Source organism: Sorex fumeus, unplaced genomic scaffold (assembly GCF_029834395.1).
Source record: "Sorex fumeus unplaced genomic scaffold, SorFum_2.1 ptg000014l, whole genome shotgun sequence".
NCBI classification, from domain to species: domain Eukaryota; kingdom Metazoa; phylum Chordata; class Mammalia; order Eulipotyphla; family Soricidae; genus Sorex; species Sorex fumeus.
The window spans coordinates 25,316,881-25,339,870 of record NW_026606071.1 but is presented as its reverse complement, the minus strand read 5'-3'; positions in this window follow the sequence as shown (position 1 = coordinate 25,339,870).

Below are 22,990 nucleotides of genomic sequence, written 5' to 3'. Positions count from 1 at the left end.
TAGTAATATTCCTGACTCTGTGCTCAGGGATCACTCATGGTGGGGCTTGGGAGACCTGATAGGGTACCAGGGAGCAAATACAGTTCAGCCACATGCAAAGAAAACACACTACCCATCGTATTATTGCTCCAGCCCCTAATATGTGATTTTTATTAAATGTTTATATAATGTGATTTTTACCTTTGATATTTTTAGTCATTAGGGGTAAAAAAATTACTGAACCATTTTTAGTTCGTATATACTAGAATATAAAATTTTTATTCAGATTAATGGCTACCTTTAGATTAATAACTACCTTTCCCTGACCCAGCTTAACTTCTAAAAAGTCCTCAATTATGTTAGCCAGTACCACATAAGTAGCAGTGATAAATTATCCTTATATACCAACCGAAAATGAATGTAACTCTTCCCTGAATAAAATGAAGCAAGCAGTGAAATTACCAAGAGCATTTTCCCCCTCAAAATTACAAGTACTTTTTAATGAACTCAAAATATGTGAGCAAACATTTGGAGAAGAGTTGTATTTGTTTTGAGTAAAATGTGTTTACAAGAGTCACCAATAAACTTCGAAAGCAGTAATTAATTTACTATGCAGCTTTAGTTGGGAAAATGGCTGAAAATTGTAAAAATGTCTTGTAAAGAATGATTTAATTTAACGATTTAACATTCAGTATTATCCCCTTTAAACTCAAATTTATGGAAAACCTGTCTGTGTCATCACCACGTGCCCAGCATGGTAATTCAGTGAGGAAGGGAGAAACGTTTGAAGAGAGGACTATTCTAGCACTTCAGAAGGTGAAGGTGAAGGGCAGTTTATCCCTGTTTTATCCCTGCTCTCTCTGCTTTTCTTTGCCCTTCTAGGGCTCTCACCTAATCTGTCCTTCCCCATACATCTTTCCCTCTGACAAACTGAAAATGTATCTGAAATGGTCCCCATACTTCACTTCTTTTCTGTGGAGCCACTTATTCACTTCCGGCCCTTTATTTGGGATAGTGTCTTGTATGGTGTCAGTCGTGCACTCTTGTGTGGAAAATTCAAGCAAAAACAGGCAGTGGCTTATCTGTGTTTTCTTCAATTAATCGCTGAATTGCCTGTGTGCCTGTGGCTTCCCTTCATATGGACCACGAACTCGGTTTGCCGATCTGAAGATCTGAATCTGGAAGTGGGGACAGACCACACTTCCTTACAAGGACCTGTGAAACTTAAACCAAAGAAGGTCATTGGAAGACTCCTTATAAAAGTTAAATGTGATCATTTTTAGTGAAATTTTGAGTGAAAAGTTGATTTCCACCCTCTCACCGCCCCTCCCCCTCCCCCCCCCCCCCAGCTTTAGTTGTGTCAATCCTCAGGCACATTCACTTCTGGTCCCTTATTCAGATTTTAGCATATGGATTTAGCCTATTTGCATACTCATATTTTGGTTGTTTTTTGGAACAGTAAAGATTTGAGTTTTTCTACATTACACTGAGTTCTTCCCCAGGCATGGTGGAAAAGCTTCATGTATTTTTAAGTGAACAATAACGAAAAATAACTATTTAATGAGCCAACACATGGTCTTTATGTGCCTACTGAGGACTCCACTTTGTCAAGTTTCTCTTTGTTTTTTAGAAGCAACAGCAGCATAAGAGAAAAGCATAATGGTTTAACTTTAACAAAGCACAAAGCTAATTTCAGCTGGTCCTCAGCCAGTGGAGGTAGTTAGGTACAAATTACTATAGCTAACCTGTGTTTGATCCCAACCAAGTTCTACCCTCTGCCTTTGAGAAACTGTGTGTGCAATGCAAGAAGGACGAGAGAGGACTTGTCAGTGTTTTCTCCCCGAGGTTCCCATGTGAGTCTCATGATCCCCATGTGATTTCAGCTGATACTCCCTGGAGGAGCTGCCCGGCAATGTTTAGGGAGAATTCCAAGAAGTCTAGAAGAATGTGTATGCAGCTGAAACACACATGATCAGCTTGGGTAGAAATGAGAGATGCAAAACATTACTGTGGTTCGCTGCTTACCTACATGTCCTGCAGAAGCATAATGACCCTCTCTAACTATGTGACTTCAAGAATGCTTCTTCCCAGAACAGGAGCTCACACCAACTGCTTCCCAATTTAGTGGGACCCTTTCAAAAATGGAATGCAATAATACTATCTTGAGAGTTGCTCTAAGCATTCAATAACACTTCCAAAGCAATTTGTATGGTGTCAGACTGAGGTTAGTTTTTTAAGTTATTTCTCATTTCCTGTTTCATGTGGATGGAGGGATAAAACTGGATGATTTGGTGTCTTTGCTAAGCATCATTCCCTTCTCTATAGAAGCTGCAGAAGGTGGAATCATCAGGGTTCTATGAGAGTGGGAAGTCCTCAAGACTTCCACCATGGAGACCGAAAAGATAGTTCAGGGGGTAAGAAACTTGCCTTGCTCATGACTAATACTCCTGGTTAGATCCCTAGCACCACATGTGGTCCCTTGAGCACTGCCCGGTGTGACCCCTGAGCGCAGAGCCAGGAACAGGCCCTGAGCAATTCTGGGTATGTGGGAAAAAAAGATTCCTGTCATGTCTTGTCTTATTTATGCTCATCCAGCTCTGTCTCCCATCTCCATCAGCAGACTTACTTTTTGGAGCAGATGGTAGCTTCCAAAAGGCATGTGCAAATCTCCTGTAGAACTAGCAACCCAATTCTTAGGAGGGATTATTAGAAGCCTAGTTTAAAAATAACCAACAATAATTGTGTTCATTATTGCAATAGATATTGGATGGATTGGGTTCTCTATGTTCAACTTTTTACCTTAACTTCTCCTGTGAGAGGAACCAGTAAGCCCTTGCCATTGGAAAGGAGCAATGTTACTTGTTCCTGAGTGAGACACATTGTGACAGTAACATGCCCCCAAATTCATAAACATTGGAAGGAGTTGACAGCTGGTATTTTAAGGGGAGCTGATTTAATGGCTAATTGTATTTAGTTTGCTCCCTTTGCCAAGATCAGCTGCCTCTTTGCCCTGTACCATTAAGTCCCAGGGGGTCTAAAGGCAGCAATTTATAAATCTATTATTTTCATGTGACTAAGGTTGGTTTGGGGTCTTTCTGCTACCATGGATTTTTATATGGTGGAAACAGGGACTCCAGAAGTCATGAAATAAGAGCTATCTTTAATGTTCCATCTAAAACTATGAGTATTTTTTTATATTTAGCCATAAGTGAAAGACCCTAGTAGGATACAGCCTGAGAAGTTTTGTTTCAATATTTGCAAAAAAAGTTTTTAATATGTATGCCAATAAAAAAAAATCTCTCTCCATGAAGACAAAAAGTAGAACCTGATTCTGTTGAGCCTTGAGAACAAAGACTTTCAATAGTCAATGAGACAGTCAAGAAGCATAATCACACCCTTCTAAGTGCAAATGGAGCCAGAGGTGGCGGGAAGGAAACACCCTCACATAGTCTCAGTGGTACATTTGACTGAAAGGAGGCACTGATATTTAATTCTAACAGTGGATTTTAAAAATCAACAATCCCCCCCAAATTTGACAATCTGGTTTAAAAGAAATAATAACAGACGACTATGAAAGTGATATTGTTGGAGATTAACAGTTGTCTAATGGATATCCTGCTGTACAACATTTATGAATAATGGATCATATCTATTATCTTTAAATCTATCCAGGACTAACATCTTTGTAGATTATTTAGCATCTATGATTTAAGGGACAAAATCAATACATCTATGCTTTGATAATCAATGCTAATCAATTTAAAAAGAACAAACATCTAACCAATTTCTGTTCAACACTCAGAGGGTGTCCTTCTCCTCTAATTGTGTTGGTTTATTTCCCAAATTGGAGCTACCATGCTGGCAATTTTGGATGATGCTTCATAATCTTTGTCAGTGTTGAAGGGAGAAAAACAAAATCTCTTCAGATCTGAGCAGGAGGAAAAATAATTCTCCAGGAGTTTCAACTCAAAGAACAGAGCTTCCCATTGTGTTGAGGTGGGGGTGGGGGGGTTTCTGCTTAGCTCCTGGTACTGTGGTTAAAACGGTGACTGGTTTCCTTTGATACAAATATCTTGGGGGAGGGATGGTGGGAAGAACAGCTGAGTCAGAGGCAGCCTCCAGGCATGCTCCCTAACAGAGCAGGCGTGGACAATGACGGGTGGGGTGGGGGTGGGGAGAAGCATAAAGGAAACCATTGCTCTGTTGCCTATTGCACCAAGAACTCAAAAAAAAAAAAAAAAGCAGAACCGGGAACTCCTCACTCCCACATTCATCATCATGAACAATCACTAATTCTCCCCGTTTCAACTAAGATAATTGGCAGAAAGGGGTTTTACATTACATGAGAGACCTTCATGGGAGTGAAGAGAGGGATCCTCTATCCCCAAATCCTTGTCCTTGAATTCACCTTTTCAAGGTGACAGCAGACTCTCCATTCAATCAGTGGTTCTATTTTCCCTCTCCCTCCACCTTTTCCCCTCTTTCTCATGGATGCAGAGCTTTTGGCAAAGGAAACAAATAGACAATCCTTATGCAGCCAAAATGCACAGAGTTTATGTGCATGCTGATTATTTCTGATGAGTGGATTTGAATCCTCAGTTTTGCAGTGCCCTTGAGCAAGAAAAAAAAAAGCTGAATTGGTGTGTGTGTGTGTTTTCACATTACAGATGATCACAATAGCTCATTCCTAGGTTGCAGGATATTGTCATAATATTCCGGGATGGAGCTCAGTTCATTCTGCTTTATAACCATTGTGCACATGGTCCTGGTCAGGTCGCAGCTTTTTGTTTGCACCAATAACTGGTTTCATAGGGGTTAGAAGCTTGTGTTTGAGAAATGTCTTTTGCATCGATTAAAATTTCTTAAAGGACATGCTGCAATTGAATGACAGGCTATTTTTAAATTATTTACAAGCTCGACATTTTACTCAAAGCAAATTGTCAACTAAATCTAGTTATCATTTTATCTGCAGGACCCGTTCCCCCTGAGCATACCAACCACAGAAAACATGCTCTCCTCAATTTATTGCTCTAACTATTTAGTAGATGTCTTCTTGGCACTCCCCTCTAGTACTAAATAGTGCTAGAAAAACATCCGTGAGTCTTGGGGTATGTTTGTTTCTAGAATTGTCCCTCAAGCAATATTTTAGTTGTATAAATGAGGTAGGTTAGAATGTGAATACCTTTTTGTGAAGTTAATTTCTGTCAGAATCTCAATGGCTGAATAAATAGCAGTACTCCTACATTAAAAAAAATTCTATCAGAATCACTTTAATGTCAAAAACATTAAGATTATTTTTCATTTCTTTTCCCCCTCATGTTATTAATAATAAAAGTCGACTGTTTCCTTTGGTAAGCTTCTATCATATATATAAGATTATTGTGTCATTAATACAGTCCCAAGCTCTTTCCCATTTCATTGCTTTTGCATTTCAATTTTCTCTGCCTAGGATACATTTCCCACTGAATTTTACTTAGCTCTGTTGTTATCATTCAGCTCTGAGTTGAAATACCAATTTCCAGAAATATTTCCAGGCCACCTTACCTAATGGTGCCGACTTCCTCCAACACCATTCTAGTGACAATACCAAGTTATCTACTTCACATCACTTTTCACTACCCAAAATACATCTATTTTTTCGCCCACATGATGATGTTCCTCTCTCTCGATCGAAGGTCAGATCCATAAAAGCAAGGATACCTCTTCGTTATTACTATTTCAAGTACCTAGAGTGGTGCCTGGGCAATACTAGATGCTCAATATTGTCAAACAAATGAGTAATTGGATTAAGTGCTTGATTGCAGTCAGACCCAGCTACACTCTGACTGCAGTTACTGCTTTCTGCATGACTGTGGACCAAAGAGAACTTTCTCTCTGGACCAAGTGATTTTCTGCAGGCCCCCAAACCTTTCGATTTCAGGACAGAAGATATCTTAAAGATCATAAAAAAACATTCTGTTGATAAGGAAATGGAAGCCTAGAGACAGAGAATCACCTAGCTAGAGAGTGCAAACTTAATACCAAGACTCCCGTTTCCTTTGAACAGAGATTCCTGAGGGGTCAGTTAGTCACCAGGAGATATTCTGGCAACGGCTGGATACCGTAACTCAGGGGGACAGGAGTGGTCTATGTTACTGGCATTTAGTGAGTAGAGATCAGTGTTGCTGTTTAACATCTTATAAGCACAGGACATTTTCCCACAGCAAAGAATTATCCAACCAAAATGTCAATAGTGCTGAGCTGCAGAACCTCTGCTCTAAACAGCAATGATAAGATCCTCCCCTTTTGTTTGGGGATGGATGAGATAAGGTCCATAGAAGGTTAGGTATTTCAGGATTTCTTAGTGCAGGATTAACTCGTGACATTTTTTTGGTTTTTTGCAACTTAATTTTTAAAAATTCTCAAAATAGAAGCAACTTTAGTACTTTCTGATTATAGACAAAGCAATGTTTATTTTAAAGAAATTTAAATAAAAAGATATTTAAAAGAAAGATAACGTGATCTGTAATGCCGTCTCCTCCAGATAGACCTATGAATGCATTGGTATTTTTTTTCAAGACTTTTATTTCCTATAGCTACATGGATTTACAGATACTTTTTGCATTCACAGACATATAAACATATATACAAATATATGTACACATACGCATACCTTATGAAGTAATATATGCTGCTTTGGAATTTGTCTTATTCACTTACAACTTTGTGAGCACTGTATACATCTGAGATATGGAGCTACATTGTGGTTTCTAAAATTTCTTAGTGTTTTTTGTGGGAGAGATGATTCAAACTGAGTTTCATCACTTTCTTATTGGTGAGCTTTTAGGTTGTTTGACATTTGAGCATAATAAACATCCTTTCGGTGACCATCTTTGTTCATATCCTCTTTGTTTGTTCTCTATAATTTCCTTAGGATCAATTACCAGAATGAGGTTGCCAGGGCAATGGGAATGTGATTATGTTGCCAAGCTGCCTGTTTGCAGGTTTGCCCACTTACTAACAGGACCAAATCCTTAGAAACCACAATGCTGGGATTCTCTTCTCAAAGGCACTTACTTTCAGATGACAGATGCAACTCACAAAGCAAAAATACCATGAAGATACATTAATTACAATTTTTTATTTAGCTCATTTGTTTGCGATTTTTATTTTTTATTCTAATTTTTATTTTATTTTAATTTTAATTTCAATTTTTATTTATTTATTATTTTTAGGGTTTGGGGCCACATTCAGCAATGTTCGGGGATTACTCCTGACTCTGTAAAGGTAAAGGTAAAGGCCCTCCCATTGATCGTCAATTTGCTCGAGCGGGCCCAGTAACGTCTCCATTGGAGACTTCGTTGTTACTGTGTTTGGCATAGTATTACTCCCAGGGGTGCATGGCAGGTCATATGGGATGCTGAAGATGGAGGTCGGCCACATGTAAGGCAAGCATCCTACCTGCTGCACTATCTCTTCAGTCCCATAATTTTAAAATTTATCCCTTAGTACAAGAAAAAAAATGTTCATTTTCATCACCAACACTCATTTAAGTTTGATTTAGAAAAAAAGTATTTGGAGTCAGGAAAAGAGCTCTCTCTGAATCTTTCTTGCGCTGTATGTATGGGGAGTGTGGATTCTGCAAATTATTGCAGATCAGAATGCTGAGAATTGGCAACAGAGTCACAATTGGAATGTCATCTTTTCCTTGAAGAAGTTATAGTTCACTGTACAGCAAAATGTACCAGGGACACTTTCTATAGTCATGTCAGATGAGATTAATGTTCAAATTCTGACCTGGAAACCTTAGGATTTTTAAAACTGTAAAGTAACAATGAGTTATACTCAGGATGCTATACTTACCAAGGCAGGACAGTAGATTCATATATATATATGTATATATATATACACATATATATTTGCAAAACATTTTCAATAAATAATGTTGAAAACACAGAGATGTCCAATCTCTCTTTTAGTAACCAAAAAAATCTTAATCAGTTAATTGAAGTATGTACTTGATACATTCCATATTTCAAAAGACTCCAGGACACTTCCCTGTCATCAACATACAAGATATACTGCTTAAGTCAATAACTATGCCATAAATGTAGTTTCTTGTAGAGAGCAGAGAAGTGGAGAAGAAAATAATGAGAGAACATTGGCAAGCCCTCCTACCTAAACACTTTTTATGTGCTTTTTATTCCTCCTCATCAGTTCTGTTGTTTTCTCCTTTAACTTGTGTTCTCTGGGTCTTTCAAAAGGAGAAAAGAGTGGGGCGAGACCCAGGCAATGAAAATGCAGACAATCAGTTTCAGAGTGAGAATTGTAAGTTGTAAAATTACCAACGGGGGAAAAATATCTTTCCATTGACCTCTGTGGTTTGAAGCTCTGCCTTATCCCATGACTCTGCGTTCACTTCTGAGCAATTCATTAGAAAAGCATTAAACGATATATGAATGTGTTCATGACCACATGGTCTTAAAGAGTAAACCATCAGAAAGAGAAAAAAACATCATGAAAGGATAAATTAAACTATACTAGAAAATAATCAGCAGAGTTTAAAAGAATCTGTTCTAGGGGTTAGAGAGATAGTATATAGGTTAAGGTACATACCTTGCATTCCCTGCTTTTATCCCCAGCACCACATGGTCCCCAGAGCATTCCCTGGTGCAGTTCTGGGGACTTCCCAGCACCACTGAGCGTAGCCTGGAGGTGCCAAACATTGCAGGATGATGTGGGTAATTCTGGCACTACAGGACTCAAGCAGCTCTCTATCCTCAGGCCCTTACACTGAACTCCTGGCCCAACTAGCTGAGAACCACTGCAAGTGCCTAACCCCCCAAATAAAACAAAAAGATATATTCTGGTTGTGAGTCTTTTACTAACTATATGTATTATACTTATAATACTTATAATAGTATCTTTTGTGGCATTCTATCAACTATCTTAATGGTGTCTTTTAATAAACAGAAATGTAAAGTACTACAATTACCACTTGTTTTACTTTATACTCAGTACTTTTTGTAACTTGTTTATGAAACCATTTCTCTTCCTATTTTTATTAAGATATTACTTTAAGCCATATTGTTTTATTTTTTTGCATTGAAATTTATAGTCCCTTTAGAATTTATTTTTTGACCATATTGTTTAAATGTATTTAAACGTATTTTTCCATATAAATATCTGTTAGAGCCAGCATGATTTACTATTAAGAGGGAGAAAGCGAGGAAAAGTGTCTGCCATAGAGGCAGGTTGCAACCCCCAGCTAGCATGTGTGAGTCCCACAACTAAAGTGTGTAACTCCACGGGTGTACCACAACTAAAATGTGTGTTTATAACCCAAGGGGAGTACTACAACTAGAATGTGTGTGAGCATCACAACTGGAGAGTTTAAAAGTGTGACTCCTGGGAGAATATGTGTGCAAAGCACAAAAACTAAAGCATGCTGCCCCTGGCCAGCTTCACCCCTAGGTATGTGTGTGACCCATGGTCAACTGCAACTAACAACAGCAACCAAGGGAAGGGGGAAAGATATACATAACAATGAGCATATTCATAAGAATATCCTCTCCCACCAAATGTCCATCACTAGTAGAATAGGTAAAAATTGGGGTTATATTCAGAGGCATGTCTTTGCCTCTGCAAGTAGAACACTTTCTTCAAATAATACCTTTCCTGCAATTGTGGAGCAAAGGGTAGAACAGGTCAGTAAAACCAATGAACTTTTGCTATAAACAAAACAATAATAAATCTTATAAGGATAATGTTGAAAGAAAGTCAACGCAAAAGATTTAACTCTTAGAGCAATTCTTCAAGGCCGTTGGATTATCCAGCTTCTCTAAGAGAGAGTCGCTTAACAAATAGACCATCAGAAGCGCCCGTTTTTCTACTGTTAAATGGAGTTAAAATTATCACTTGACAAAGAGTTGGACCTTGGGTACTAGCTGAGCATCAATAATCTGAAGTATTGAGTATATTACGTTGATACTAACTGCAAATTCTAATAAAAATATTCAAAACCAAGTAGTCAGATGGGTTTTAGAAAGAGAACCAAATCAATTCTAAAAATATGGGCGTTTTATACCCTTTTCGAATCAACTATAGAAAGTTCAATTTTTGAACAATTTGGGGGACTAGACAGAATAAAAATGGAGTTAGCATAGTTATAGTTAATCTTTGAATAATCCAGAAGTTAGAGAACCAGCTCTCCAACACAAAAGAAATCCATATATAATTTTTTCCTCCCCTACGGCTTAACTACATAACTTAAAGTCTTTTTTTAGTTTGTTTTTTTTTTTGTTTTTTTGTTTTTGCTTTTTGGGTCACACCCGGCGATACACAGGGGTTCCTCCTGGCTCTGCACTCAGGAGTTACTCCTGGCAGTGCTCAGGGGACCATATGGGATGCTGGGAATTGAACCCGGGTCAGCTGCGTGCAAGGCAAATGCTCTACCCGCTGTGCTATCTCTCCAGCCCCTTAAAGTTTTTTTAATTAATGCAACTTCTGTTTATGTATTTTATACTATATTATTGTAATAGGCTATAGCAAAGAAAACGCCATTAAGGATACCGTAAGGAAGAGAAAAATATATTTATGGAGCTGCACTGTATTTATTGATTTTGTAACTGTGTTATTATATACAAGAAAATCCATGTAAGTGGAGCTGTATCATTCAAACCTATGCTGTTCAGGGGTGGACCATGTCTGAGAATCACTTAAATCCAGGCTGTTTCCTCTATTGAGATGTAGAAAATAAAAATTTCCTGTACAAAAGGTGAAAGTCAGGACAAGCAATTTAGAAGGGCACACTTCCCGTGTGTCTCCGGCTTCTAGAGTGCAGGAGCAATTTACAAACTAGGTCTTTTGAACTAGCAGCCGTGGCAGGAGACTTGCTGAGGTCTTCTCTGGAATTGGTCCCTGAGAATCCCAGGTAAGAACTGGGGGTAGGGTGGGGGGTGGGGTGGGGGAGGAGGGGAGGCGCAACATTCCCTCACAGTTTCATGACTACTGCTGCTTCTCTATTTTATCTTCATTTTCTTTAGGAACAGTGGTGGGGGTTGTCTCCCGTGGACTTCTCCTGTGACCTGTTCTCAGCCACCAAGTCTAGCTTCAGCAGAGAATGAGATACTGCTCAAGGCCCTGGGGTGCTAGGAATCAGTTACCCCAATGGAGTGAAATGGAGTTTCCTGGCCACAACCTGTGGAGCTTGGAGGATCAAGTTGTGCCAAACCAGGGTCAGCTGTACTCAAGGCAAGAGCCTTAGCTCCTGTTAATTCTTCAACCTCTCTTCTTTTGGGGAGAATTTTGGGGCTCCTGAGTATGGTAGTGATGGGTGGTTTGGCAGTAGAGAAGAATGGGATCTGGGGGAAAGAAAAAAACCCTTTAATGCTAAGATGGAGGGAGGCCATAAAAGAATTTAGCTCACGTCTTTGAATTCTTGAAGAAACTAGAACCAGAGATGCCACACAAGTAATTAAAAACTAAATCCTTCCTTTGTTAGTATAAAGGTCATCCTTGGCTATATTTAAGATATTTAAAACATTAAGACGTCCCTGTCTGAACGTTTATATTTGGTGGTGATGGGGTGATGGTTTGTGGTGGACCACATATATGATGCTCAGAGCTATTCCTGGCTCTGAGCTCAGGAGTAACCTCTGGTGGTGCTCAGGCCATCATATGTGGAACAGGGTTTAGAACCAGGATCACCGTCACCATGCCCGATGCAAGACAATTGCCTTACCTCCTGTGCTATCTCTCTGGCCCGTTACTGTTTATCTTGTGTAGAATAAAGGGCACTCTGATGTTACAGATCTAGAGAAATGCAAATAAAATAGCTCCTGTGTTCTCAGCCCAACCTGCCTACTAGGTTCACCTGAAGGCTCTTGGCAACAGTGAAAAGGAATCTGGCATATGAGGCCAGGAATGTGCTTTTCAAATGCTCTGATGGATTCTAAGACTTGATGTGAGTCGAGAACCACAGATCTATTCAGTTTATTGATTTTCTTCTCTCTAGGACACTGCGGCCTGCCGCAGGAGTTTCAGCTGCGCTGATCTACCCTATGTTGCACACTTGCAGGAAAGGTCTTATTTGAAGAAAGTGTTCTACTTGCAGAGGCAAAGACATGGAGTAGCCTCAGCAGACAAGCATTGATGCGTGGCAGCAATTTCAGGAAGAGGTTGAAGTACATAGCAGCTGTACTGGGGCAGACCCCTGGAATCAGGCGCTGAGCCAAAGTCTTGAAGCAATCATGCTTATCAGATCAGCGCCCATGAAGGGAAAGTCCTGTAGAGGAAGGTCCTGGCAGACCTGCTCAGGCATTCACTTCTCTCCCTCAGGGGTTGAGGGCTGTCAGGGAGGAACCTGGCATCTGCAGACCCTGAACTGGCTGTCAGCTGGATGACAGGCACTTGTCCCCACTCTCTGCTCTTCTGAGAGGGAAGCTCGCAGAATGTCTTTGGGGCGCAGGGCAGTGGGACCCAGAAAGTCTCCTGAGGGGGAGAGAAAGGCCCTGAGTTATAAAAGAGACATCCTATATTTTGGAAAACTCAGAGAAATCTTCCCTTTGGAAGATACAAAGGGAATTTTAGTACTGCAGTCAGGGTAAACGGTATTTCAGAGGCTATTATGTCCTGGCTGTTGTATGTTACCTCAGGCTCCAGCAAGTGGCCATGTTTTAGAACTCCAGTGTTAGCAAAGCAGCCTCTGCCACCTTCCTCCTTCATCTAGCAGTCTGGGGTAGTACTAGTACTAGGACTGGGGATTTCTGAGCTTGTCTCACTGTTCTTATTTTCTTCTAATCTGCTTATGGTAAAAACGGTCCCCTGAGTCATTTACTTTTCCCCCTTTCAACTTACCTGTTTATTTAAAATGGGGAGGAAAAATGACGGAACTTCCTCAAAGAATATATATAAATTCTCTGCAATCTTATCAAAAGATAAATGCAAATTAAAACAATAACAAGAGATCACTGAGACTGATACACATCAAAAAGAATAAAAGCAACTAGTATCAGCATGGTGCTGGAGCGATAGCACAGCGGGTAGGGCATTGCCTTGCACACGGCCGACCCAGGTTCAATTCCTCTGCCCCTCTCGGAGAGCCCAGCAAACTACCGAGAGTATCTCTCCTGCACGGCAAAGCCTGGCAAGCTCCCCGTGACATATTTGATATGTGAGACGTTACTGGTGCCCGCTCAAGCAAAGTGATGGACAACGGGAGGTCAGTGGCAGTGACAGTGACAGTATTGGCATGGAAGTAGAGGGAAAGGAAATCCCAGTCACCATTGGTGGGGTTATCAACTTGTTCAACCTTGACTCATTCAACAGTTCTGGTGAACAGCATGAACACTTCTCAAAAAGGTAATAATTGAGCTTCCATATGATTCAACAATTCTTGGTATCTACCCTCAGGATCACCAAACTATTTAGAAAAGACATTTGTGCTATTTTCATGGCAGTATCACTGTATCACTGTCATCCCACTGTTAATGGATTTGCTTGAGTAGGCACCAGTAACTTCTCCATTCGTCCTAACCCTGAGATAGCAGTCTCTCTTTACTCATCTTTCCCAATATTGCCGCATTGAAGGCTCTTTCAGGGTCAGGAGAATGAGATCCATTATTGTTACTGTTTTTATCATATCCAATATGCCACGGGGAGCTTGCCAGGCTCTGCTCTGCGGGATTCATGGCTGTACGATTCACAATAGCCAGAATCTGGAAACAACCCAAATGTTCAAGAACAGTTGACCGAATAAGGAAGTTATGGCAGATATACACAATGGAATATTACTTAGCTATAAGAAAAGATGAAATCATGCAATTTGCAGTTACGTGGATGGATCTGGAGCGTAACAGGCAGAGTGAAGTTAGTCACAAAACAAGGGGCAGATACTGAATGCTGTCTCTTATATGTGAGATATAAAGAAACATAGTAGGGGAATAACAAATACCCAAAGGCAATAGGAACTGAGAAATGGTCTTCAGTAGGAAGCTTAGCACAGAAGGGGATGGGAGGCATTAAGATGGTAGGGTCACTAGAACAATAGTGGAGGGAAACAGACACTCTGGGAAGGGGGGTGGTTCTGGGGTGTTTAATACAGGAAAATCTACCATGGTATTGTAAACTATAATGCCTAAAATAAAATAATTTTTTAAAAAAACTGAAATGTAGAGAATATCCTTTTCTGCATGGCAATTATAGAACTCCTAGAGTCTTATTACTAATGTGGCACATCATGTTCTCATTGTGTTTAAAAGATACACTTATCACCACTTTAATTATACTTGTAAAATAAATCTTTATGAACAGGAATGCCTTTAGCTATGCTCTTAATTTTAAGAGATACAGCACAGGCCTTTTATAGTGGTTGAGTAGATTAGATCTAGAGCTGGAAACTAATGCTAGTTAATTATCACAAGATTGGTGGTTCATATCAATCTTTGATGACAAACACAGATTAGAACAAGTCAACATGCTGTTTTCTACCACAAATGTCACATTCAATAACCCATTTCTAAAACCAATTTTAACATATATAGTTTCCTACAGGGCCATTAAGCAAATTATTTTAATTAAAACAAATTATTTTAATATTGCAAGTAGTCTCTTTGGAGTACAGATAAACTCAGCTTTAAAGCTGCATAAGCAATGAGTTGATGAAACTTAGATTATGGTAACCACTATGTAAATATTCAATAACAACTTTTTACCTATTTATTATAGTGTAATTTCCTACAGAAATATTTGTTGGCTTAAATTACCTGTTTTTATTTTCTCCCAAATATTCACATTTTCTCATAAATCTGTTCGCTAGAGCTTGTAACTTCTGGTTTCAGTCATCACTTCTAGCCAGAGGTAGGTTAAGAAATATGGAGTTTGGTTGGAGTTGTTTTTGTTTTTTATTTTTCTTTTGCAGAAAGACAAGAAAGGAGAGGCTGCTAAACTCTCAGGGCTGGGACAAATAGAGACATTACTGGTGCCCGCTTGAGTAAATTGACGAACAACGAGATGACAATGATACAGTGATACTAACTAGACTTTAGTCTTTTGATTAAGCGAAGTATAACATCTTTTGGCACACAGAAGGACATTTAGACAAGGGCTGTGGCAGTGGTTATAGGTAGGGAAAGAGCCTAGAAAAGAGATGGAGTGGATGGATACACCAAAGCTAATCACCACCCTATATGTCTGATCAGTCAGTGCAAAGGAAAGTGAAGGTTAGGCACAGAACTAGACAGATGGTGGCTAAAACAAAGGAGGGAGGAATATGTTAAATGTTATTTCAAATGTCACTGGGCCTCTGTTCCAAACCCTCCAAGTTTTACTCAGGATCCAGCGTGAAAGGGATGCAACATTTGTTCACAAATGGAGGTGAGAGCAGGGAAGCATGTGGAGCCAGTGCCACGGTCCCTGCTCTTGTTTAGTAAGGGCCAGACGTTCATATATTGCCTCAAAGATCTAAGGTCCAGGTCTCAGTTTCACAGACTTTATATGAAGAGCAACAGTGCCAAAGACTCTCACAGACAGGAGCTCTGGCTGCTTTAGCCTTAGCTGGGAAAAGACAGCTAAGAGGGAACCATCAAGACACAAGTAAAGAGTAGAGTTTAGTGCATGAGTGTGATAGCTATCTTCATAGCAGCTGTTTGGAAAAGATTTTTCATAATGCAGCTGTATGTGTGTGTGTGTGTGTGTGTGTGTGTGTGTGTGTGTGTGTGTGTAAATACTAGACAGCTAGTCATTTGCAAAATCTGTAGCAGTAATATCCCTTTATCTACAGAGCTACATTTTAAAATTCCCAATGGATGTCTGGAATCCCAAGTAAAACTGAACCCTGAATTGATTATATACCTATGATAAAACTTAATTCGTGAATTAACACTTAAGAAATTAACCATCACCATAATACAATAATACTAACAATAGAATTTAATGAAATTGTGTGAATGTGGTCTCTTTCTCAAAAATCTTAATACGTTCCAACCAAGGTTGACCTCAGTAACAGAAATTTCAGAAAGTGAAACTGAATAAAGGGGAAACCACTGAAAGTTGGCCACAGGATGGCTCAGAGGGAGATACATCAAGAAGCTAGGAAGAGACAGCAGTAGCTATATGCCTGTCCTGTGGCTTTGTTGCCCAAATATCTTGAAAGTAAAACCTTCAAGTCCCTCCTTCTTCATCCATAGCCTATACTTAGAGTCTAGCCTCCTGGCCCTTTAACAGTGGTTGCGACACTACTGCTGAGTATACAAAAAAAAAAAAAAAAAAGGCTTCAGACCTGGAAGAATCTATTTAATTTGTGATGACTTGTATTTTGTTTGTGGGAGGAATACAAACACAACAATCCCTAGAAAATAGCTACTTCATAGCCTCATATAATTTATTCTACCAGGAGCTTGGTCAGATGCCTCCAAATTGTCCTGCCCAAATCTTTGAGCATTTAGTGGTTCATGCTAGTAAAACTGAAGTCAGTGGAAAACTTTTGTATGTGAGAATTATAATATTGAATACTCTAAAACAACAGCATGTGCACACACAGCCCACAGCATTTCTGAATGTCTGAAAATCTTGATCAAGAATCTGAAAAGCAGGAAGTTCAGAACTATGGCCTCAACTGTCCAAAATATTTCTGTAGTGTATTAATACTAAAAATAAAGAAATACTTTTTTTTTTCCTTTTTGGGTCACACCTGGCAATGCACAGGGGTTACTCCTGGCTCTGCACTCAGGAATTACCCCTGGCAGTGCTTAGGGGACCATATGGGATGCTGGGAACCGAACCCGGGTCAGTCGCGTGCAAGGCAAACGCCCTACCTGCTGTGCTATTGCTATTTCCTATTACCTTTATTTTTATTTATTTATTTATTTATTTTTAACTTTTATTAGTGAAACACCGTGACTACAGTTGTAGACTTACAATTTTTGTGCTTGGATTTTGATTATACAATGATCAAATACCCATCCCTCCACCAGTGCCTATTTTCCACCACCACGGATCCCAGTATCCCTCCCCCCCCCATCCTACCCTGCCTCTGTGGCAGGGCATTCCCTTTTGTTCTCTCTCTCCAGAAAGAAAATCTTGACAAACTGCATTGCAAGGGGTGGAAGCTGGAGGAACCATGGGAAGGAACAGGAGGTTGATGGGAAGAAATGTGCCTTGGGGAACAGCCGGCAGGGGATGTTGCTAGTGCATGCATGGTCCCCTCCCCCTTTTTTTCTTGTATTATTACTACTTTGGTTTTGGGGCCACACTCAACTGGTGCTCGGGGCTTACTTCTGACTCTGTACAGTGGTGCCCTGGGACCATATGAGATGCTGGGAATCGAACCCGGGTTGGCCCCGTGCAAGGCAAGCGCCCTACCTGCTGTGCTATTGCTCCAGCCCCAAGAAATACTTTTCTTTTTTAAACTGAGTGTGCTCAGCCTCATTCGCTGAGAGGATTTCTTCTTAACACTTGTTTTGGAAAAAGTCATGCTCTAAATCACAGAACAATATAAAGGAGTTGATGTTTTGTAAATAGTGTTGAAAGTGGCTGACTTTTGTAAGTAGTTAATGGTAAGAGGACCAACTATCTTTGGTGGCTGTTTTTCAATCTTTCTCTGTTCTTCCTCTTTGTTGCTCCTTCCTTCCTTTTTTCCTTAAATAATCATATTGAAAACAGTTTGAAAGAGCTACTGTTATTAGATAGTTTATTTCTGTTTTCACACACTTATTTAAGTTTTCAACTGACTAGTCATTCTTATATAAATATCTTGAAATATGAAATTGTTCTGAATAGAAAACTAAAATAAATGCTAGATTCCTTCCTTCCTTCCTTCCTTCCTTCCTTCCTTCCTTCCTTCCTTCATTCCTTCCTTCCTTCTGCCTAATACATGCACTCCCCCACTGAGCATGTCTATGACCTCAAGGGAGCTAATTTTCAATATCTTCTCTTGAATTGTTATGATCATGTCTGTGCTACAATTGCTGGTCTGCTGCCTTCCCTTAATAGTTATCCTGGTATGAGAATACTTCTCCTAAATTCAACCCATTTCCATCTAGTTAAAGTCTTTTCTTCCTTAAAAGACCATAGTTTCCATTTGGTGGAAACCAAATGCATATGGAGAAAGGTAAAAGTGGAGAGAGCTGTAAAATAGACCCTGAGTGGATTTAGGGAAAAGGATTATGGCTCTGCAGAGATGATGAGATGGAGAAAACTTCGATTATCATATGGATTTGTTTTGAAGTTCTAGAAATGTTCTAGAATCCCAATTTAGATTGACCAGTTCTTTTCTTGAGATCTCTTAGCAGATTCTCCAGCCATACTACCAGAAGGCACACAAACTCCCATGATCTTGGGAGATCTCTTAGCAGAAAATGTTAGGCAGCAATACCTGTGTTGGTACCAGGGTGCTTGATAAAGGGAGTCTCCTCATTCAAGGCCAACATCTGAATCATCAGCAGATCTTGTTGACTTTACTTCCTAAGAATACTTAGAAATTATAATCTTATCACCTCTGCCATAGATACCAGTTTTGAACCACCATTCCTTCTTACTTGGTTTATCAAAATACCTCCTAACTTACCCTCCCCACTTCTGCCACCAACTCTTATTGTGTGACTGATCAATGTCTATTCTTGAATAGGTTGAACACATTCAAAGGTTGATGATTAAGGACTCTAGTTATTAGATGATCCTCCATAGTAATCAGAGTACCATCTGTTCATTTATCCATCCATCTATGTAACCATCTATTCAGTATCACCACAGTCATTTATTCAATGTCTATTCAAACTCAGTTTTGTATTGCTTATCACTTAATCACTTAACTTCCCGTTAGTCGTCGATTTGCTCGAGCAGGAGCAAGTAACGTCTCCATTTGTCCCTGTCGCGTGCTAGTGTAGCCCAATGGCATCTGTTCGCTCTGGGAATATGAAGAGCCTCAAACCGATCGTTCATGATCTTGATGAAGAGGTCTGACCATCTGGTAGGTGGGCGGTCACGCAGTCTTTTGACATCCCGTGGAATCCAGTCGGTAACAGCTCTAGTCCAGTGGTCATCTTTAAATCTCATTACGTGACCAGCCCATCTGATTTTTGACACCTTGGCAAATGAGACAGCGTCCCTGATTCTTGATCGTCGACGGATGTCGGAACTCCGGATTCTTTCTCTCATTTGAGTGAAACGTGATATTCCAAGCATAGCTCTTTCAATTCTTCTTTGGGAGACCTGAATAGCGTTCTCATCCTGTTTGCGTAGGGCCCAGGTCTCTGAGGCATATGTTAATGCAGGAAGAACAGTGGAATCAAAGAGATGTGCCCGGAGCCGGAGGTTCTACGTCCTCTTAGCTATTTCTTCGACGTTCTTGAAGGCGTTCCAAGCCGCTCTCTTCCTCCTGTGCAGCTCGGGTACCACGTCATTTGTCATGTTGACTTCTCGACCTAGGTACACATAGCTGTTACATTCGGAGATGGTCGTTCCGTTGAGAGCGAATGGGGCATCAGGAATGAGGCTGTTTCTCATAAACATTGTCTTGTTAAGATTCAGCTGTAGTCCTACCTTTCCACACTCATGGTCAAAGTCGGCCAGCATTTGTGCCGCTTGGCTGATGTTTGGTGTTTTTAAAACAATGTCATCAGCAAAGTGGAGGTGGTGTAGTTGTTGACCATCTATCTTCACTCCCATTCCTTCCCATTCTAGTCGTTGCATGATGTTCTTGAGGGTGGCACTGAAGAGTTATGGTGAAATGGTATCACCCTGCTGAACCCCTCTCTTGACATCAACAATCACTTCTTTGTAGAATGGTGAGATCCTGGTAGTGAATCCACAATACAGCTCACGGAGGATCTTGATGTATTGGGCTTGAATGCCCTGATTGGCTAGGGCTTCAATGACCGCTTCCGTCTCAACAGAATCAAAGGCCTTCTTTACATCAATGAATGTTAAACAGAGCGGCATCTTGAACTCCCGAGAAAACCTCAATGAGCTTGGTTATCGTGTGGATATGGTCGATGGTGCTGAATCCTTTGCGGAACCCGGCTTGCTCGCATGGTTGTCCTTCATCTAGTGTTCTGCCAATCTTATTTAGGATGACTCGAGTGAACAACTTGTAGATGACAGACAATAGGCAGATCGGGCGAGTGTTGCCAATGTCATGGATGTCTCCCTCCTTGAACAGCAGTACGGTCCTGTTGTATTGCTTAGATTTTAAAAGGTAAAAGGTAAAGGTAAAGGCCCTCCCGTTGATCGTCGATTTGCTCGAGCGGGCCCAGTAACGTCTCCATTGGAGACTTTGTTGTTACTGTGTCTGGCACATCCAATACTCTCGGTAGCTTGCCGGGCTCTCCGAGAGGGGCGGAGGAATCGAACTCGGGTCGGCCATGTTGGCCGCTTGTAAGGCGAACGCACAGCGGGTAGGGCGTTTGCCTTATAAGCGGCCAACATGGCCGACCCGAGTTCGATTCCTCCGCCCCTCTCGGAGAGCCCGGCAAGCTACCGAGAGTATTCGATATGCCAGACATAGTAACAACAAAGTCTCTAATGGAGACGTTACTGGGCCCGCTCGAGCAATAGATTTTAAAAAGATCTCTCAAATAGAACTTTGTCCTGGTAGGCAGAAGCTCACACATAATAAAAACTTGTTCCTCCAATTCTCTAATATGATGTGCTAAACGTTGGGAAATAGAATTTTTTAATAATTTAAGCAAAAGAAAATGAGAATGGACATATTAATAGAGGAAATTTTTCAGAATGGTAGGAAGTTAGCATTAAAATCTCTCTGACTAGTGTTGTGTTCTCACAGTGCCAGCCACCTACTTTTGTCAATTCAAATGTGTGACCTTCGAGTGATATGTCTGATTAACCATGATCAATTCCTTTAGTTTGAGAATTTGATGAGCCAAAGATTATTCCTCACACTGAACAAGTGACTTTTTTCCTGCTTATTTTCTTCATCAGTTGTTGGGTAGTTTTTGTACATTTCACTGATTCTATTTATTTTTATCGTTCTATTTATTTTGATCTGGTTTTGATATACAGTAACTATAGCCTTTTCACATAAGGTGATTCTTAAAGCAGGCATATTAAATATTTAAATATTCCTCCAAACATTTGTATTCCTCTTTGTCCTAGTCTGCTTGGACTGTTATAAAAGTACACCAGGGGCTGGAGCACAGCGGGTAGGGTGTTTTTCTTGCACGTGGCCGACCTGGATTCGATTCCCAGCATTTCATATGGTTCCCTGAGCACTTCCAGGAGTAATTCCTGAGTGCAGAGCCAGGAGTAACCCCTGTGCATTGCCGGGTGTGACCCCAAAAAGCCAAAAATAAATAAATAAATAAATAAACGTACACCATAAAGTGTGTGTCTTAACTAAGACAATTAATTTTCTAATAGTTCAAGAGGCTAAAGATCTGGGATCAGGAGGCCAGGAGGGCAGAGTTCTGGTGAGAGATTTTTTCCTGGCCTGTAGATGACCACCTTCTTGCTATCTCCTCACAGGGATTTTTCTCTGTGTGTGCACATGGAGAGAGATCAGGGCAGGGGGGAAAAGAGAGAGGGAGGGAGTGTGTGTATGTGTGTGCGTGTGTGTGTGTGTGTGTGAGAGAGAGAGAGAGAGACAGAGACAGAGTGAAAGAGAGAGACAGACAGAGAGAGAGAGAGAGAGAGAAAGAGAGTTCTCTCTTCCATTAAAGCTGCTGGTCCTATTAGGTTAGGATCCCAGCCTTTGTCTCAAATTTGACTTTACTGTGTAAAAGTTCTGTTTCTAAATACAGTTTTCTTTCAAGGTTCAAGCTCTAGCTAGGAATTTGGGAGGGGCTGGGGATGAAATTTAATCACAGCCTTTCTTAACTTCAAGATCCATACTAGCAGGCATAGATAGAGTTAATTTTTTTGAAATGTAAATTTGACCTTAACTGCAAACTGTGTTTATGTGCATTCTTTATATTTTCTTTCTCACTTAGCATGCACTTCAGTTCACCACTTAAATCAACTTCGGGGAAGATGATGTATAGATTAGTCTTGCTTCGGCCCAATTGTCAAGGTTTTAGTCAACTCAAGATTTGTTTTCTTTTTATTTTTTGTTAAAGAAAAAAAAAAGGTCAGAATGAAATCTTTTGTCCCCGTTTAGATACTCTGTGTATGCTGTCTTACCTGGTCCACATCTCTATTTTATCTATTGTTGCACAAATGTGCACATGGGCACACACACAAACACACACACACACACACACACACACACACACTTCATGTTGCTGCTTTCTTCTTATCATTTATACTTATGTTCAGAAGCTTCAGCTTGGTCTTAACTAATCCTCCCATCCACAGAGGCTGGTCACTTCACAGCATCTTTTTCACCTTCTTTCTAAAGTTCAGGTCTACTGTTGGTTTGTAAAGGGGTGAAACTGAACTCATGAATGTATGGAGTTTGTTGACAGGAGTTCAGTTTCTGTTGAGCAGCAGAGAGACTAATAGATGGGGGACTCCAACAGGTCTGGAGGTAAACAATCTCCTTTGAACTGTATCTCCTGCCAGGTCCTCCCTCCTAAGAAGAAAGACAGTAGTCATTTGTTTTTGATCACTTTATCTTTGCAAGGTGGCCTCCTCTCTCTTTTTCTGTCCTTATTGCTAGATAAATCAGTCAGGCAGAGTGAGGAAACAAGCATTGGGAAAGGACAAGGGAACATTTGGCCAGAATTAGCAAATGAAAATGCAGAACTGCAGCTAATTTTACTCTCAGAAAATGATGAAGTATTTTTGGTGTGAGGGAAAGTGTAGGCCACACCTGGTGATGCTCAGGTCTTCCTCCTGGCTCTGTACTCAGGGATCACTCTTAGTGCTAGGGTACCATATGTGGTACCTGGCATCAGACCAGGATTAGCTACATACAAAGCAAAACTTTAACCCCTGTATTCTCTCTGGCCACAATGAATTTAAAAGTGTTATCTTTTTTTTGGACCACAACTAGTGGTGCTCAGTAATTATTCCTGACTCGACGCTCAGGGGTCATTCCTAGTGATGCCCTGGGAACCATATGTGGTACCAAGGATTG